The sequence below is a fragment of the Dipodomys spectabilis genome, unplaced genomic scaffold (genome assembly GCF_019054845.1).
Source record: "Dipodomys spectabilis isolate Male_0828 unplaced genomic scaffold, ASM1905484v1 ptg000188l, whole genome shotgun sequence".
Classification (NCBI taxonomy): Eukaryota; Metazoa; Chordata; class Mammalia; order Rodentia; family Heteromyidae; genus Dipodomys; species Dipodomys spectabilis.
This window is the reverse complement of record NW_024870865.1, coordinates 313,513-333,953: the sequence shown is the minus strand read 5'-3', so window position 1 is coordinate 333,953 and position 20,441 is coordinate 313,513. Positions and strand designations below refer to the sequence as shown.

The 20,441-nt window shown below is 45.0% G+C and overlaps 1 protein-coding gene and 1 long non-coding RNA gene across 2 annotated transcripts in view; both read right to left on the bottom strand.

Moving 5' to 3' along the window:
* Camta1 (calmodulin binding transcription activator 1) overlaps window positions 1-20,441 on the bottom strand; it is a 731,341-nt gene that overhangs the window by 633,954 nt on the left and 76,946 nt on the right.
* LOC122121516 overlaps window positions 6,274-20,441 on the bottom strand; it is a 30,219-nt gene continuing 16,051 nt past the window's right edge. Inside the window, exon 4 of the long non-coding RNA XR_006149953.1 lies at window positions 6,274-6,804. This is a non-coding gene — a long non-coding RNA (uncharacterized LOC122121516). The remainder of the gene's footprint in view (window positions 6,805-20,441) is intronic.

Sequence of the window (20,441 nt, the reverse complement as noted above, 5' to 3'; positions counted from 1 at the left end):
TCTTTCCCAAGTTAGGGCCAATAGGCTACAGTGAACACAAACCATCTCTCTCTCTTCCTCCCCCCCCTCCCCGCCCCCACAAGAACCTCACTACCAAGAGGAAGCCAGGAACCATAGCTGGTGGTGCAGGCCCACCAGCTGGTAGAACAAGCCTCCAGAGACACACAACTATGCCTCAACCACACAGAGGATGTAAAAAATCTCCATGTCTGATTCTGCATCTCTCAGATAGGTTTGCAGAATTGGAAGTTCTTATTCACATTTTTACAATTTCCTGAAACCATCATTCCTGCAAAGGGCATCCAGACCCAACAGCAAAGCCTTACTCTGAATGCTGCTCCTGAATTCACAGGCACCAAACTACAACAGACAAAGACTTCTTCAGCCTAAGGAAAAACAAACCAAAACAAGCCAGGTACTCCAGCTCATACATGTAATTCTAGCTACTTGGAGGCTGAAATCTGAGAATTTCCATTCAAAGCTAGCCTGGGCAGGAAAGTCCATGTGACTCTAGCCAAAAAGCCAAAGTGGAACTGTGACTCAAGCAGAAGAGCAAAAAGAAGGGGGTGTGGGGGAAGCTCAGTGCCCAGGCCCTGAGTTCAAGCCCCAGGTTTATTTAAAAAACAAACAAAAAACACCCCACAACCCTTAATAGGTCGTCAGAATCTCGGAAGAGCAAACCATATCAATTTATATATTCCATTTTAGCTTTGTATATTTATCTCAAAAAAAAAAAAAAACAAAAAAACACAAACCACCCACCAGCTCAGCAAAGTAGGGAATACAACTTCACAGCCACCAGCACACACCAGATCCTCTGGGCTGAGATGTTATTAGCAACAAATATCTAACCAATACTGCAACAGACCACAGCACGCACAACCAGGTTGTTATTCTCTGGCGACCGGCACTGGAGCACCTCCACCCCCCCCTGTGACAGGATTCTTCTGAGAGGTTCCCTGCAGCTTCTCGGTGGGTCCCAACGCAGGGAATGTGCGGCCAGCTTCCCCAGAGCCTGGCTCATCCATCATTTCTTCAGAAGTGATCATCACCTCACTCAGCTGTCGCAGTGGCTTTTGTGAAAAACATGTCACAGGTGTCTCCACTGTCAAGGCTCATCTATGGCGTAATATGTAACCTAAAGCTGGGACCAGATGCAGCATCACAGAAGAGGACCTGGTTACCCAGAGCCTGAGAAGGTACCGAAGGGGTCCAAAGCAAGAGGGACCCAGAGCTACCTCACCCACCATTTCCTCAAAGGCCCAGGGTGGTGAGATGTTGAAAAGAGGACTAACAATGCTGATTTCACAATATCCAGCAACTATCTGGGCTGAAATAAAACCTGAAAATTGCTTACTAGGTACTAAAGAATTATTATGTATATTAATAGCATAAACAAGAGCACCAGGGCAGAGTTAACCTAATGCAGACATGTAATCCCAGCACTTCCAAAGCCTCCTGGCCACAGGAACGCTCTGGGACGGCAGGAGTGCAAGGACAGATGTACGGTATTGGCAGAGTGGCTCAGCGACCCAGGGGCTCACTCTTACTACATGGCCCCCAGTTAGGTAATTCCTCCTCAGCCTCTCTTACTTCAACTAGGCTCAAGAAGAGAGAGGCAAAGCTCTCTTTCCTGTCCCTCAGGGTTGGTAGGAAACCAACGGAGAATTTTCTTAAAATGCTCACATAAAACATTGCAATTATTTTTTCATTTTAAAATTATAGATCAGGCTGGGAAGGTGACTCGCTCAGTGGTAGAGTGTTTGCCTAGCATGCATGAGGCCCTGGGTTCGATTCCTCAGCACCACGTACACAGAAAAAGCCGTGGTGCTGTGGCTCAAGTGGTAGAGCATTAGCCTTGAGCTGAAGAACTGAGGGACAGCGCCCAGGCGCAGAATTCAGGCCTCACGACCCACCCAAAAAAAACAAAAAATTATAGGTCATCTACATAAAAAGCTAGTGGAAGTGAGGTGCTAGTGGAAGGTAAACCTAGCTACTCAGGAGGCTGAGATAGGAGGATTGTGGTTTGATACCAGCCTGGGCAGGAAAATCTATGAGACTCATCTCCAATTAACCACCAAAAAAGCCAGAAATGGAGATGTGGCTCAAGTGGCTCAGCACTAAGCCTTGAGTAAAACTGCTCAGAGCTGGCACCCAGGCCCTGAGTTCAAGCCCAGGACTGGCACACATGCACGAGCGCACACAGCCTAGTGGAGTTTGAACTGGAAAGCCAGTAACTAGATGAGATTTTTGAGTTTTTATTTTCTAAAGATAAAAAATATTGGGGGAGGGGTAATTCATTTTTAAAGAAACATGAGCTTCCACCTTCACTTCAATTGCAATTCCATGAGAAGCAGTTATGAGACTGCAAAAATGCCTCGCTGAAATTGATGCAAACTGACTGCCCTGTCTTTCCTTAGCTCACACAGCTCATTAATTGCACAAATAGGGAAAATACTTAGGTGTGAAGATCCTGGAAAATCACAGCAAGCTTTCCTAATACCAAATGGTCACAGAAATGGAACCAGGTAAAAACAGGACAGATTAGAATTAAATGCTTTATGTTCAACAGAATGCAGGGACTCAAAGCAAAGATTTCAGTCTCAGCCAAGTGCTAAATAGTGCTTATATCAAATTGACCCAAATGCACAGTAATTAGGGAAAGTTATCAGAAAAACTCAACAGTATAAATGTGCAGGAGAAACAAAGTGAAGGGCATATGAAATTCTTACGCTATCTCTGTAACTTTGTTATAAATATGAAAATATTCCATAATAAAGTTGTTCCTCTTAAGTATCTATTAAGAGGGCTTGTCTTTAAGGAAAAGAATGAAACATGGCTTTAAGGGGTCCAGGAGGAATCTGGTAGCACTGGGGTTGGAACTCAGGGACTTGTGCTTGCTGGGCAGGCACTCTACTGCTGGAGCCATGCCCATAGCCCCTTTTGCTTTCATTATTATTGAAAAATGGCCTTGCTTTTGCTTCAGTCCAGCCTAGACCACAATCCTCTCATTTCAACTTCCTGTGCAGCTTTTTTTTTTTTTTTAATATCAGTTCTCACTTGCCTAAGCTGGCTCCCAACTGCCATCTTCCCGATCTAGTTACCTAACTGAAGGAATTTCAACATGAGCCCCACCTCATCTCACCCTCTCAGCCTTCTCTGCACAGACGTTCCAAAAAGGGCTAGACAGGGGCTGGGAAGGTGGCTCAGTGGTAGAGCGCTTGCCTTGCATGTCTGAGGCCCTGGGTTCATCTCTTCAGCACCACATAAGCAAAAAGAAAAAAGCCAGAAGTGGTGCTGTGGCTCAACTGAAGAGCTGAGGGGCAGCACCCAGGCCCAGAGTTCAGGCCCCACGACCAGACCAACTCCCCCCCCCCCCAAAAAAACAAAAAGGGCTAGACATCACCCCTACTTCACAACTAAAGAAACTCTTCAAAGACAAAGCGACAGCAGCCTAGGATCCCAAAGTTTTTCAGAGATGGAGGTAAGATTCAGTTCCTCGTCTGTCTGATCCCAAAGCCCCCCAAAGAGTGAACAAATCTGGCCAGAGAACCTCCATGGCCACAATGGCCAACTCATTCCAAGCTGCACCACTGAGCCACCAGGAGGATGTTTTCTACTTTAATCCAGAAAAACATGGATTCCTGCGAAAGTAGAGATAAGAGATGCACCTAAAAATGGCTGCTCTGGCTCCTGTTGGGTTCACAACTTCATACGCAAGGGCCACCTGAAAACTGCCACCCAGAGTTCCACCCACAAGCTAAGCTGCTCAAGAGGTAGTGTGGTACGGCCATCTCCAGTCAATCCTGAAGCTGTGGTGTCAGGGAAGAGGAAACAGACAAGCACCAAACACAAGAAAAGACATAAATGTGGATGGGAATTAGGCTAACTGCCAGGTGGCTTTCGAACCCCACCAAAATGAACACACCAGAGCCCATTACAAAGCAGCTCCTCTTAGCAGAGGTATGTGAAGGCCCTACGTGCACCACCAGAGGGCATTAATTCATGGAGTTGTTTAGAAGTTTAAGAGTTGAGTATGGGGGCTCACATGTATAACCTCAAATGTGTGAGATCAGAATAATAGTGCAAAGACAACAGGTTTTTTGCCTGGGAAACAAGTTAACAGGACACCATCTCAATAAGTTAGGCACGATGGCTTTCATCTGTGGCCCAAAATTAGGTAGGTAGATAGCTGTTCACCCACTTAGGCAAAAAAAAAAAAAAAAAAGGACACCATATCTAAAAGAGTTGGAGGCATGGTTCAAATGGGAGAGTGCTTTCCTACAACTGTAGGACCCTGAGTTCAAACCCTAGCACTACAAAAAGAAAAAGAAAAAACTTTAAAAAAAAAGCTTACAATACAGAGCTTAAATTGCAGAGTATTAAGAGTATTGAATGAAAGCTTAACTTCAAATCAAGGAAATGCTAAGCATGCAAGTTTGACCGTGGCTTTAACATTCATTAGTCATATAAATTACAGTTTAACTCCACAAAATGTACAACATACAGCAGCAGAATATTCAAAAACAATAAGCTAATCAAATCTTCTGACTTAGGAAAATAACATTTCAAAATAAGAGTGATGAACTGCTCACTACTCCTCCATCTGTAGTCACAGGGCTGTTCACTTGCCAGCAACCCCAGCATCTTTTACATGTGCACAGCAAGGGCATCGATTAAGATTTTGATATGGCTTCTTCTTTGCTTTGAGAAGCTATTCTTCATTGAATTACAAGTGGACATTCACCGTAACAAAATTATAGTGCTGTTTATTAAGCATGATTAAGACATCACTTACACTCTCCTATTACGGTCCTTCTCAAAATAAACAGCAAATGGTTATATGTGGTCATATGTGCTAGGCTGATGTTCCAAGCACATTAACTTCTACAATGCAATATCTCCTTTAAGGGGATCTACTCTAACTTTAGTAAAAAGCTTGACCTGGCAATTCTTGAATGTGATCCTGGATTTTTCTGATACATTTGTATCCTCCACTGGTGATTCATCTGGCCACAAAACTATAAATACAGATTTGTGAGCTTTGCTTATTGAACCATTTTTGCAAATGTATCTTCACACACACACACACACACACACACCCCACCACCACCACCACCACCTCCACCACCAAATCATATTTCTTACATTTCCATGGCAGAAAAAGATTATGTAAACTAATTCAGCAACAAATCTAATGACAAATGCATTTCTCTACAAAATGTTTTGTTGTTGTTGTTTTGAGGTATACATAAAAACCTGGACTTTAGTTTCCACACTTTATTTACAAGTATTTAAAAAGCACTGCATCATCTTTATTGATTCGATCAGAAATATTGGCCACTTCTCTATGTGAAATACAATCTAAGCTTAATTGGATCTTTGTCCTGGTTTCAGCTGATTTCTTATGTATAATATCTAATACACTGAAATGAACAAAATCTGACACAAAGTATATTATACCTGGAAGAGGAGTTTTAGGTCTTCAGACAATTCATCACAAGTTAGTGCTACAAATAAACTCACCTTGAGATAACCACCTGCATCACAGAACATCTTCTCCTTGGGTTCTTTTTTGTTTTTTAAACCTTCAAGAGCAATATTAGTATTATGGCCTATGCCAGTACAAAGAACAAAGATGGAGTGACTATGGCATCTTTGAAGGTGATCTGGAACAAAAGCATGTTCGTTAGTGTCATCTTCCTGCCACGCATGGCTGAATGGCAGGCACATGTCCCGAGAACCGCGTCACAGCACACATTTCTTGCATCACTATTACGAGGCCATGTACGCTCACCCGATCAGAGCCACCTGTGTGGTCTTTATGTGGTACGTGCTGTCACCGTCCTGGGGTCCCTATGGAGCACTGAGACACCCACTAGAGCTAGAAAATACTGCCTTGTTTACTTAGTGCCAAAATGTATTAATAATTAAGCAGCCCATCCAGTTATTTGCCTCTTTTCTACCTCTCGTTTCTTGATGGTTCTTCCTAGACTTTCTAGACTTCTTCATATGACCCACGTTTCTTCGATGTCTACATATCCTATGATTCGGGAGTCATGGACATCTCACAACAAAAAGTTTGTAATTCACAACTCCTCGGTCCTCATCCAGTCTGGCTTCTTGTACCACCTCCAATTAGGCTGTCAGTTGTTCCAATTACAATGAATGTTTTTGGTCTTACTCAAACATTTTTCCATTCTAAAATCAGGTTAGAGTACATAAACAGCAAGTTAAAGACTGAGAAAGGACAAGACTCTAGTGGTCCACCAGTTCATTCAACAGCATTTATTGAGACTCCACGGTGCCAGGCACTGCCCTGTGTGCTGAGGAGAGGGGACAAGATGGAGAGCCTGCTCCTGTGGAGCTTCCATTCTCAAGGGAGATGGTAATCGACACACACAGGCCATCACGGGGGGTGGGGGGGGGGGGTGTAAACAGTAGCGTGAAAAGAGCTACGGGGGAATATCACGGTCACCGAGGCTCTGGGACAGGCACGTGGGTGGGGCCTGCTCTCCACGGCTGAATCAGGCAGCCGAGTTCCTGCACCGCCACTCTGGATGATGCCAGAATAGGTCACTTAGTCTACTTCATTTTTAGTAACGTTCTGTTACTAAGTTAACTTGGGGTTTTGAGCACAATGAATTCACTAATGGAACTGTCTTGAAGCCAAACAGGGAGCTGGCAAAACGGTAAAGCTCTCTACGAGTTCTGTCAGCTTCATTCCAATGTGTCAGCCCTCACGGCTTCAGCTCTGTGGGTCCCTCTTCTTGATGCGCCCATGAACAAGTGTGTGCTGAGAGCCTGAAATAAACAGGTGTAAAATGGGTCAAGACCATCGCTTCTATTTCTGTTTTAACTGAAGAAAATGTGCCCCATTTCCAGAGGGAGACAGAGAAGACATCTGAGTATATTTAAACACACAGGTGTATATATGCACATGTGTATGTGACCCCACAACACTCCCCAATACACAGATGCCTGCACATCTGACTTGCTCTGTATTACTGCACAGAGGCCCTCAGGCCGCTACTACAGTATCACTCTTGGTAGGCTGCAGGTTGTATATTTAAGAGGCCACAAAACTGTTTTAAGGAATCAAATTAAAAATTAAAGGTTCAAAGATGATCTAAGTCCAGATTCAATTAACACCGATTTTAAAGGAATTCTTTTTTTACTGACTATGCATATTCAGCAAACAACTTCAGTTTTTGTTTTGTTTTGTTTTTTTTCCTAACACAGAGTCCCAGGGGAGTCATTATGTACAATCAGCTCTCTAATTCAGATTAACTCGTCTAAGTACATATTGATATAACAGAACACAATGCCTCTGGAGCGCATCTAGGAGGCAGAGCATTAAGAAGATGGACTTCCACCTGTGCTTCCTAGGCCAGTGTCACAGGTGAGGAAAATAAAGCACTTCAAAGAGATACTGGAGGCCACAAGAATAAGTGGGTATTTCCTAATTAATGTAAGATCTTGACTGGTGGCATGCACAGTGGCCTTGAAACTGCCAACATCTGGGTGCAGACGCGAGGCCTCTGATGTCCGCTCGCTCATCAGTCTTTCTCAAGGACGACAGCAGGGCAGAGTCAAGGGAGTCACTCAAGGGCTTACGAAGCTACTGAGCAACTGGAACACAGGGAGGCAGGCAAAGACTCATTTGTGATCTGGAACTGAACTAAGGCAATCTTCAAGTTAGGAGGCTACAGGCGTAACTGGAATTCTGTGGGATCAAGGAGAGTGAAAAGGCCCTTGCCGCCCAGGCATGTGTCCAGAACTCAGGGCCAGGCAGCTTCACAGGCCTACCATACAACACCAAAGGTATGTTGTGAAAAGAAAGCTGCCGTGGGCATTTCACAGTGGGAGCTATCACTCTATTTGTGACCTATTTCCCTTTAAGTTATTCCACTAAATTGGTAACGTAGGATACCAGAACAATAAATGGAAGATTTCAAGGCGATCAAATGTAAATTGCATTTTTTACATAAAATGTGACCATCACTGGAATCAGACAGCAGCTTCTGACTTGTTTTTCCATTGCTCTCTGCACATCTGATCTCTGCTACCAAAATTTTAAGACCTGCATAAACAAAAACAGTATTTATTTTTTCTCTTTATCTAGCACAGTGGTTAAGTTTACTTTGGCTTGGAGGTACATTACCCACCAGCACTTCCCCCACCCATTCACCCTGACTCATTCATCACAACCCAAGGCAGAGGTTGAGCTGGGCTCTAGGGACAGAAGGAGGGAGCCCCAACACCTGCCCCCTAAGAGCTCCCAAAGTAGTAGGTTAAAGACAACAACAAACAGAGCATGACAGTACATTGTACAGGGCCCCCACAGAGGCAGGAGATGACACAGCCAAGGGAAGAAAGAACTGAAGCACAGGCTGTGCTGAAGACAGCCAAGAAAAGATGCAAGAGAAGTGGCCTGACTCAGAGTCTGCTGGGTCAAGCAGGAGTGGGTAGGTGTGGGGAGGTGGGAAGGGGCAGGGGAGAGGCAACCCGATGAGGACATGCTGGAATGGGCCAGGGGATGGCTGTGCAGCCTGGCTCTCTTTACTTTCCTTTGCATCTATGCTAGAGAGTGGGAGTTTCTGGAATGAAGACTTTACTACAGAATCAAGTCCAGATATCCACTACAGAAGGGCCTGACTGACTGGCGTGTGGAAGTGCTGCACTCCAAGGACAGGGAGGAGCAGGTACTGAGTCCTCCAGACCACAACTGCTTTGGCTGTGGTCATGCAGGCTGCTGGTTAGAGCTTAAAGTTTCCAAATGTTCTATGGGAATTTGATCAGCGAGAAACAGAGAAGCTACACTTTAAGAGGTCAAATTGGGTCTCTCCTAAATGCCGGTGTCTGCAAATGGACTCACATCCCCAAACCCTTGCAGCCTGGGAGGCAGCCAGCACAGAGCTTACAGAGGCTGAAACCACGTACATAGCCAGGCAGGGGCCGGGTCTCCGGGACATGTTTATGCACCTCCTGCCGAGTCGCCTACATGTTCTGCAGAAACTTAAGTAAGGAAGCATTGTTAAGTTCAGCCAATAAGTTCATCACACACAAAAGTTATATTTTACATGTCTACAGGTTCTATTTTAATAGTCAAGGTCTAAATTAAAAACAACGAAAAAAATTAAAACTCTTAACTTTCTAGTCTTCTGGAAAAACAGGCCTCCATTTTCAAAGAAACTATAATTTTGTGCATGCTAATTGCATGATTTACTCCAACAATGCTTTTTTCAGAAAAGAGAATCCTTCTGTTCTCTTCTACAATGTTATAATTTACTGGTGATATCGTGAATTAGCTCTTCTGCTGAGATACATCCCAGTCCACCTTTCATAAAAGGGTAACTTCGTAAGCAAGACACTTATGGGGAGGAAAACCTCAAAATGAATTGGGATGGGGCTCTTAATATTCTTTTCATTGCTTGCTTATACGTTCTAGTTCTTGGTATTCATATATTTCATCAGATGGAAATATTTAACTAGAATTAAAGGAGTTTAAGAATACTTAATGTACCAAGTAAGCTGCTGCTACATGTTTCCTGGACTTACTTTCCTGCAAACACAACCGTGCGAGGAGAAAACCACAGCTGAGGAGAGAAGCAGAGTCTGCTGATCATGGCTCGACAGCCAAGGATCACTCATGAAACCACTGCTCTGAGGTTAAAGTCATTTGAGGAGCAGGGTACACAGGCACAGTCCCTGGGCTCACGCAATCTTTCGTTTACCTCAACACTGCTGGAAACAAGCTAAAAGGAACCTGAAGTCAACTTGTAAGGTATGGAAATGGTTATGCATTCACCTTTCCCTAAGAGCTTGTGTTAATTCTCAGTATGAAGTGGAGGAACAGCCAGGGGGCTGAAGAGGTGTTCTTGTCGACTCCTTCAAGCTATTCTGCTTTTCTCTAACCTAAAAGAGGCTTCTGACATCACAATCACTCAGTGTGGCTCTCGAGCCAATACATATGCACATACAAATAGGATGCATGTGCACATGGGGGAAGCAGCTAAACTGCCTGGTACTGAATGATCACTTACATTCTGTTGAAAGGGTTGGCTTGCTGCTGCCTGCACTGTGCCCTGAGGCCCGGAAATGTCTCTTTGGCACCAATTCAAACACTCGTAGGATTGCCGGGCTAAGTATTGCTAACAGAACTTGGAGGATTTGAGGATAATGCCAAAATAAAGATCAAGCATCCAAAGATATGTCAAAATAAAGACAAGACTCTTTAAAGGGTGTTTTTCCTGGATAAAGATGTTTGCTGTAAGGAGCTATACACATGGACTACACCTCGCCAGTGACTCAATAAAAGGCCTGATAAAAGTAAAAGTCAGCAGAAATCGCCATTTATGAAAGACCCTGTCAACATGAAAGCCTGTGTGTCTCATATCCTACTGTGACTAAGACTCCTTCCCCAAACTCATGGTTCTAAGAAGCAGTACTCAGATGTAGTATGAGGCGAGAGCAGCCCCAGTCTCACAAATGTTGAGGCTGGCTCCAAAATGGGTAGCAGCTTGGAGCAGAAGCCACAGAAGCACCTGGCCACCCCTCTTGCCTCCCAAGTGGCCTCTCCGTCCCGAGCCCACCTTCCAGCAACTTCCACGGAGATGGAAGATGACTTAAACAGTCACCTCCAAGCCTTGTGCTGTCTTGTGTGGTGTGGTTGGCCATGAGCTTCACGTAGCTTCTAGAAATCTGAAATGTGCCTAGTCTGAAGCAAGATGTGTCAGAAGTGCAAAATATACACCAATTCCCAAACTGTACCAACACAGCCCAAGCATGCCATACTAACTACACATCTGCGAATCTTATATATTAAAATACAGTCAAATGTATCCCTAAAATTCCTACCGTTCTCTTTCCTTCAGCAGAGGCTCCCTTCATGTTCCCACTGGGCTCTCCTGCCCTAGCTCTACAGCAAGTTCAAGCCCCGATGCCACAGCCTCCCCCACCCTTCATCTCTGCCTGCCTGTTTTGCTGTGTGTGGTGTGGACTGTGTGGTCCATTGCCACGCTCACTATTCTACAGGGGCTCAGCTCCCTCTCCACTGAACCTACCCGCAAAGTCCTAATCTTGTTCTTCCCTGGCCTGAGCTTAGTTACAGAAAACGGAACTCCAGCACACCGGCTCTGCTTCTTGTCCTTCCACTTCCACTACCCACCTGGCACTTGGACCGGTCCACTTCACCCCTACAGCTCCTACCGGTTCCCAGAGGCCATAATCTGCAGTGAACCCTCACTCCTGCAGCAGCCCGACAGGCCGCAGTGCTCTGCTTCCAGGATACAATGCCCTGCCTGCCCCACTTGCTCCTTCTCACTCTCCTCTGCTTCCTCCTCTCTCTCTTCTCCCTTAAGAGAGTCTCAGGTCTCTGTGTTCACATGTACTCATATAGGCATGGAAAACACTCCACTGTCTACCCACAGCTAGGCCTTGCCTCTGAGGAACACTGACACGTCACTGCCAAGCCAACTCCATTTGGCATCTTAAAGACCAGTACGTTCAAGCACAACTTTGTCGGTCTTCTCAACCTTCTTCCCAACCTGCGGCCCCCTCAGTCATCTCAATTCCAAAAATGGGGAGTTACATTCTTTTGAGTTACTTTGTACCCAATACCAGCATCAAATCCTCAATCTTCTTATGTAACTACCATCTGTTAGCTCTTACTTCAAAATATGCTCTGCTAGCAGGCACCAGCAGCTCACACCTGAAATCCTAGGATTCACGACCAGCCAGGGCAGAAAACTTCACAAAATGGGCTGGGAAGGTGGCTCAGTGGTAGAGCCTTGCCCTGCATGCGTGAGGCCCTGGGTTCGATTCCTCAGCACCACATAAGCAAAAAGAAAAAAGCCGGAAGTGGTGCTGTGGCTCAAGTGGTAGAGCGCTAGCCTTGAGCTGAAGAGCTGAGGGACAGCGCCCAGGCCCAGAGTTTAGACCCCACGACCGGACCCAAAAAAAGAAAAAGAAAAGAAAACTTCACAAACGACCATCTCCAAAATAACCATTCAAGCTGGGCACTGGTGTTCACGCTACTCAGAAGGCTGAGATCAGAGGATCATGGCTCCACGCCAACCCAGGCAGAAAATTTTGCCCAGCAAAAAGCTGGAAGAGGAGGTATGACTCAAGTGGTAGAGCACCAACCTTGAATAAAAAGTTAAAGCAAGAACACAGAGCTCTGAATTCTAGCCTTAGTCCTGGCACATACATACATATATACATACACAACCACCAAAAAGCAAGGCTGGAGACCTGGTTCAAACAGTAGAGACCCAGTCAAGCACACATGAGGCCTTGAGTTCAAACTCTGAAACAAGTAACGAATAAAGAAACTGCATCTGAACACCTCTGACTGTCCTGGGCCACACACCACTATCGATTCTTGAAACAGTCTCCTCACCAGGCCCTCAGCTTGTGCCCTGTCCCCCAGGCCAGGGCGCAGCTACATTCCCGCACTGTGCCAGAAGCACTGATCACGAATTACACGTAGGCCAGGTTAGGTTGTGGGGTCTCAGCCACACAGCTGTGCTCAGCTCAGGCAGCCTCAGACAGCACGTGGATGAACAAGTGAGCCTCTGCTCCAACAAAGCTGGGACTGAAGCGAGCCCTGAAATTTGCATTTCAGATCATTTTTATGATATGAGATATTATCTCCTCTTGTATGCTAGCAGTTTAGCGGCATTCTTAGTTGCTGGCTGTGCCAAGTGGCAGCAGGCTACTGTATGCAGACCCTGCCCTACATTCGAAGTGATCATGTCTTTTTCCTGTTCAAAAATTCTTGGATGGCTTCCAAGAATCTCGGTAAAATCACCATGGGCGCATGCATCTGTAATCCCCTAGCACTCAGGAGGCTAGGGCAGGAGGACCATGAGTTCAAGACCAGCCTGGACTACTCAACTAATACCAGGCCAGCCCAAGCTACACTGTGAGGCCAAATAAAGCCTTTCCATGTCCTGCAAGGACTCTCAGGATGCTGTTCCTGGCACCTCCCCACTCTACAATCTAGGCAGCCTGCCTGTCTTTCTGGCTTCTCTTTCACTGTTGCCAAACCTACAGACACCACAGGGCCTTTGCTCTTGCTGTCCCCTGTGCTTGGAATATTCCTTCCAGGTACCTATGTGGTTCACTATGCCAGGCTCTTCACCTTATGGAGACTCAAGTCACATCAAGTCAAACAGCACAAGCATACAAATATCCATCTCCACAGTGCTGTTCATCCCACCCAGTACCCCAGATTATTATTTATTATTTAGAAACGAGCAGATCAGGCAGTTTTTAAAGAGAGTCAAGGCAAGCACAATGTGTGAGAAGATAAAATCTGGATCTAACGATCACGCGGCACCACTTGGCTCACTGCGTGACACAGAGCAGGCTGACTCCTCTGCGCCTCTGTCTCCTCTGCGCCTCTGCCTCCTCACCTGTGGAGCAACGGGAAACCGCGCCTGCTTCTCACTACTCTGAAGCACACCAGTTAGTAGACGTAAGCAGCACATAGACGCACTCGCTTTTGTTTACTGTCCCTTTCCTCTAATCAGAAGGTAACGTCTTTGGGAGAAATGGCTTTATTTGGTTTGCTGCGTTGTTTCAGATACTGGGCATAGGGCCTTGTCTGAAATTCAGACACTGTAGAGTGGACAGCACAACCCACTGCCTCTCATCTCTGTAACAGCTGTGGTCCTAGGCTAGACTGGACGGAAAAGGGGAAGAGCCTGGCATAGTGAGCCACATAGGTACCTGGAAAGAATATTCCAAGCGGAGGGGACAGAAAGAGCAAAGGCCCTGCGGTATCTGTAGGTTTGACAAAAACAAAAACAAAAAAACCCTCTTATCTGAAAAATAACTAAAGCACAAGAGACAAAGAAGTACTTTCAAGTGGTTTTCTCCTCTCTGGAGAAACAGAGCCATGTCCTGCCTTGAAGGCAGAAATAGCCATCACGTGCAGCAATTATTCAACTGCATAAAGAAGAAACTCCTATATCCTAAAACTATTCGTGTATTCAAAGGTTACATGGTAAAGTCTTGAACCAAATTAGAAAGGAAATAATTTCATAGTCAGGTTCAAATTTCCACATGTGAAATGTCAATTAGTATGTAGTAGTACAACTCTGAATAAACCTTATGTTTTCTGGTTATAAGCACTAAAGACTATTTATTCAAAGCAGGTTACTTGACTTCTAAAACTAAGGAATATTGCCAGGTGCTGATGGCTCACATCTACAATCCCTACCTACTCAGGAGGCTGAGATCTAAGGATCAAAGCTCAAAGCCAACCCAGACAGGAATGTCTATGAGACTTTTCTTCAATTAACCATCAATATAGCTAGAAGTAGAATTGTAGCTCAAAGTGGTAGAACACTAGCCTTGAGCCAAAAGCTCAGGGAAAATGCCCAGGCCCTGTGTTCAATGCCATAGGACCAGGATGGAAAAAACAAAACAAACAAAAACTAAAGAACATCTCAACAAATAATCTAAGCCTTCCCCAGGCCAAAAGAAGGGACCACACTCCCATCTGCCCATGAAACACAGGCTTGGCTCAAAGTCCACCACCGGTCCCATGCGAGGCATGTCTCCTCCCACCTACCTATATGCACTTACTTCTTTTAGGATGACTGGGTTTTGCTTTATAAAACTTTCGGCTCTACTATTTTATGACAGGTCTATAAAATGAAGGTACTTATATACTTTCCAGTGTAACATGGACTCTTCCAAGTGAAAGCTCAGCTTCCTTTTTTAAAGCAACACGGGGAACAATGAAGATACTCACTGTTCAGCAAAGTACAAACTATGCTTTGAACCTCAACTAAAATATTTCACTGTGAAATATGAAATGAACATCTTCAGTACTGGTACTATCAAACAAAAAAACAAACGGAGATGTCAGCAGTAGAGACACACCTAGGTCAGCCAGCACAAAATCCTATCGTGGAACTGCCTTCCTGCACTGAGTGTTTGAAAACCCGCTGTCTGGCTAAGGAATGGATGAGGAGGCAGGGTAAGAGCCTGGGGAGATGGGACGGCTGCCTCCTGGAGACGCAGGTGAGCTGCGGCATTCACAGCCTGCCTGCTTCACCGCCCTGCGCTGGCTTCCCTCTGAGGCCGATGTGACGAGAATCAATGCTCGAAGCTCACTGGAAGGGCCTCAGTGGGTTTTTGTTTGTTTTCTGCACCTGAGGACATCTTTTGCTCTTACTTCCTGAACAGGAAATGTTGCTCTTTTTCTATTTCTCCTACTTAAACCATTACACTAAAATAAATCCTTGCTACAACTTAAAAAAAAAATTCTGTACTTGATTGACCATTAAGGTCAATGTGACATAGCAGAGGACCAGCGGGAGGCAGGCAGGCAGGCATACGTGACATCTCAATTCTGCACTGCTATCCAGTGGCAAAGCCTGAAGACTCAGGATGGTGCTCCAATTTAATACTGTATTTAGCTGATGATCCTAAATAACACTTTGTCAGCTTTTGTGATCTAGCACAAAACCACATGCCTTGTGATCTACCAGCCGGGCTGTGCAATGCCCTTGACTTGAGGCTCAGGTTTTGGTGGGGACATAACTTTGATGTATTGTCTTTCTCTATCACACTGCAGTGATTATCTCCAGATCTGTCATCACATAGAGTGCTACCAAAATTAGATTATGGCTAGTTAATAAGACTGCCTCTCCCCTTTGGTACCATCATGAAACCTGAGACTCTTGGCTCTGCTTGTTTGCAAGATCAAAAAGTCACGGCTGTTTGGTTTATAGGATGCAAGGATAAGAACCATCTGCTGGTCTGGTGTTTCTTTAATTAAAACTTTAATTACAGATATATCTGCACAGATACGTGCAGTCTATCAGCTCCAGTCCTTAATTACCTGTGCTAATGAGAAATGAAGAGTTTCCACTTGCTCAGTATCTACTATGCACATGCATCAGGTGAACTAAGGTCGGAAAGGGAGACCTAGTGTCAGACTTTAGCCAAGACTCTTAACCTTCTTCTCTACCAATTCTCATCACACCATTTAGTTTCTCCTTTGGAAAAAATGACAGTTTAAGAAAGAAAAATGCTGGACACTGATGGTTCATGCCTGTAAGTTTAGCTTACTCAGGAGGATGAGACCTGTGGATCTCGGTTCAAAGTCAGCCTGGGCAGGAAAGTCAGTGAAATTCTTATCTGCAATTAACTGCCAGAAAACCTCACAGACAGGCCTGAAGCTCAAGCCCCACAACTGACGAGAGAGAGAGAGACAGAGAGAGACAGAGAGAGACAGAGAGAGACAGAGAGACAGAGACAGAGAGACAGACAGACAGGCAGACAGACAGAGACAGAGACAGACAGAGACGGGGGCGGGGGGGGAGTGGCAGGTGCCAGTGGCTCCCACCTATAATACTAGCTACTCAACAAGTTGAGATGTGAAAATTGAGGTTCAAAGTCAGCTTGTACAGAAAAGTCTATGAGATTATCTCCAGTTAACCACCAAAAAAACTGGAAGTAGACCTGTAGCTCAAGTGGTAGAGAGCTGGCCTTTAAGCAAACACGCAAACACACACACACACACACACACACAGACACACACACACACACACACACAAATATACGGATCAGCACTGAATGAAGACAGACAAAGGACTGGACAGTCAAACCCAAATAATCACAGCTTTGTACTGGGTATGTGTGATGTCTGTCATGTGTCAGGTTCCTGAGCCACCTGTATGAAAAACAGAAAATCTAGTCTAAATCCTACGATTCTGAGGTATGTCACCCAGCAACACAGTAAGAAACCTCACTTCCCCAGGGAAAGCAAACACAACCAGAACAGACAAGAGCTGCTTCCTGTGGCTTCCAGCTCGGCAGCCATTTTGACACTCTGTCCTTTGTTAGTTCCCTTGCTGGCTAGGGCAGGTCTCACTAAGGAATGACAAAAGATATCATGTCATACTCCACACTTGTTTCTCAGTCTTTCTACAAGCCTCAGGAGGGCTGGAGGCAGTTCTGAGTGAGTCCCGCAGCAGCTGGCTGCCACTTAGGCCAATCTGCTGGCATGTAGGGCGCCACCCAGAGCTTCCTGACTCCACCCTGGGAAGACCTCTACCAACCTCAGCTCAACCTACCCTTCCACCCTCGCTCCTGTGGAAGGGGAAGCAGGATGACTCTGCCACATTTCTGGAGGCACGGGAGCCACCGCAGCCCTGAGCCACTGGATTTACTCTTTTCTGCTCTAACACAACCCACGCAGCCACAGCAAAGGCAACATCAGCTGCTGTTGAACCAACACTCCCGCTCCGGAGAGATCGGTCATCGCAAAAAATGAGGGTCTGAGCCAAATGATGGTGGACCTTCCCATTCAAAAACTATGCTGCATATATATGCAGAAATCTGTCATAAGCAGCTTCTAGAACATTCCAAGACTCTTGTAGGGCCTCATCTTTACTACTCGTGACTAAAGCCTATTTGTCTAAATTATCAAGATAAACAAAGTTAGGACAGATGATCAAGTAATAACTAATGTCTTAGGCTAATCAAGGGTAGTGGCTCACTTCTCTGAAAAACAGTAAGACAAATTATGTAAGTCCATTTGAGCAAGGCACCAGTGGCTCATGGCTTAATTCTAGCTACCAGGAGGCTAAGATCTGAGGGTGGCAGTCCAAAGCCATCCCTGGCAGACAAATCAAAGAGATTTTTGTCTACAATAAACCAGCAAAAACTGGAAGTGGAAGTGTGACTTGAGTGGTAGAGCACTATGAGGGAAACGCTAAAGAAGAGCACAAGGCCCTGAGTTTAAGGCCCTGCGCCAGCATGGTGTATGCGCACACAGACACACACACAGACACAGACAGACACAGACACACAGAGCCATTTGAACCCACAGGCTATGCACCTGGAGGATTTCAAGTACTTTACAGTCTGACAACAGAAACAATGCAAACATTCGGTGGGTGGAAGAAATAAAAGGGGGGAGAACAGAGAACTCTGGAGGAGGAGAACAGAAGAAGGGAAGGGAAAAATCAATGCATAAAAGCGGAGAAAGAACAAAGGTGAAAAAGAAGGTGAAAAAAGCCAACCCCCTTGTTCCTGAACTCCGTAGCAAAGCTCAAGCCTGGCGTTCTTGACGGCCAGTTCTCATTCAGAGGCTCCGCCTAAACAAGGTCCTGACTACCACTGAGCCAACAACTAACCTGGCCCACAGAGATCCACCTTGCCTACAATGTAGCCCACTGTAAGATTAATAGCTCTGCCCCGTATTCTAAAGCCAAACACCTACGTGTACAAATCATTACTTTTCTTGTTTACTTCCTGAAGCTGTTAATTATTGGTTCTCTGCTAAAGAAAAGGATCAGTCACAGGTGGCATCAGTGCTCCTAGTTTTTAAAGAGCTGTGCCAGTGACTCTAGCTATGCAGCCAAGACCAAAGAAGCTACTGTTCAAGAGTGCACCAGTGCTGCATATGTAACACCATCTTCCTGACAATGCTGGCAGCGGCCTGACTGCCAGGGCCACTCCACAGTTCTATGAGGCCTTACTAATTTAGGGCGCTATTATGTTAAAAGGTCTGATGGCTGAGAGTCAAAAAAGTTCGTACAGCTGAGGCAAAATGGCAGAACTGCTTTATGTGAGTGGTTCTGCCTGGCTTGCAGATAAACTCAAGGCAGTAAGTGTCAGGAGCTAAACAGCAGCTGGATTAAAATGCTAGTTTTGCAATATACTGAGGATATAAGCCAGGGACAGTGTAGTTAATCTACCTGAGCATCAGCATTCTTGTGTGTGAAACTGGGTTAGACCCCCGCCCCCAACAAAAGGGATGATTACAGAGTATGAAAGCACTGGGCAGAACATGTGACACATTCAGAACATGGGACAGCAGCGAAGTCCTACTCAATGTGAGGACACTAAGCCTCACACAGCTGAGTAAAATGCTCTCATTCCTTGAAAGCTAGCTAGACAACTTACCAGAGTAAAGAGAACTAATCAGGTAAATGATCTCCCCCCCTCCTCTCTCGCTCTCTTTCAGATCTCTTTTTGTCTCCACAGGCCAAAATAGCTAAAACAAAAGAATCAATAAAAGGAAGGGTGAGGTGGCTCTTCACTTTTCCTCCAAAAAGATTAAGAAGCCTTTACCTACCCAAACTTGAATTTATTTTACAGGTACTAAAATGCCATAAGCTATGTAGTTCTCTAAGCATCCACAGGTCTCTAAATTAAAAGTTGGGACACTGGGGGTGGGGCAGGGCTAAAGTGTCACCCTGTGTAAGGAGCATTTTCCACACAATGGCGTTCAGGTTTGGCACCGCTGCATGTCAGCATGCCCTATGGCTCTTCACAGGTCATCAGTGTGATCTTTTGGAGTGGGTGCTATTATTACTGCTCTCAATAGAAAGAGGAGGAAACTCAGGCACAGAGAGGTTGGGCAATGGGCTGTAGTTAGGCCATTTACCAGAGGCTGAGGTGGGATTAGAGCCACACAGGCCTGGCCCTTCATCATGGGATTCACAACTGACTGAGTGAGGTTCAGTTTCAAAAGCACCTTCCTCTGAGTTCCCACTATATTCCAACAACTTTAAAAGGCAAGTAGGAAATATACAGTTGCTGCTTGCACCCAGGATAAAAGAGAAGCAGCATCAGACATTTTACAAACTCCGGGATGGGTCAGCTAAACACTAATTCACTGTGTTCACACTAAAATTAAAGCCTCCTCTAAGTCTTACATTCAAATATTTTAGCTTTGGATAACTATCTTTAAGATTTCAATAGTCTACTCAATGATCTTGTTATTCCAAAGCAGATGTTCTAACTCTCAGAGAAGAATTTTCTCTGTGAATCACAAATAACAATATCCATGTGGCTTTCAACTCAATAAAAATCTTAAATGCTAAACAAATAACCAATGCTCATTGGAAATAAGTAATCACTGTATCCATGTACGGGCTCTCTTAGAAAAATAGATTGCCTTAAAAAATGTATTAAGCCGAAAACTTCAAGAAAAATCTAATTGATACAATCATAAAGTAAAACATAATAAAAACATTTCTCTTCTGCATCTATTAAGGTCTTTTCAGCTTCTATTAGACTTCTGAATAAATTATCTGGCTCTGGGGAGCCCAGCTAACTGACTCTGTCACCAGGGAGCTTGTGACTCCCCAGGGGACAATCAGCTGGCTCATCCCTCACAGGAGGAGAGCAGCCCATGAGCCGCCCTATGATGCTATGAACTCCAAATCAGGCACCTTTCCTTTGTTGCTTGAAGGACACAGCATCAAAGGGACAAATAAAGGACACACCTGAAGGGGAAAAAAAAAAGAAAAGAAAAAGAAAAACAGAAGCCTTTGGGGATCTGGAAAGCATTCCTGCACTGCGGTGGGTTGTGTCGTAACGTAATTTAAAAAAGAAAGAAAGAAAGAAAGAAATCACCCTAAAACTCAAGGTTCAGCAAGGAAGCTGCTCTAACTGTCAGCACA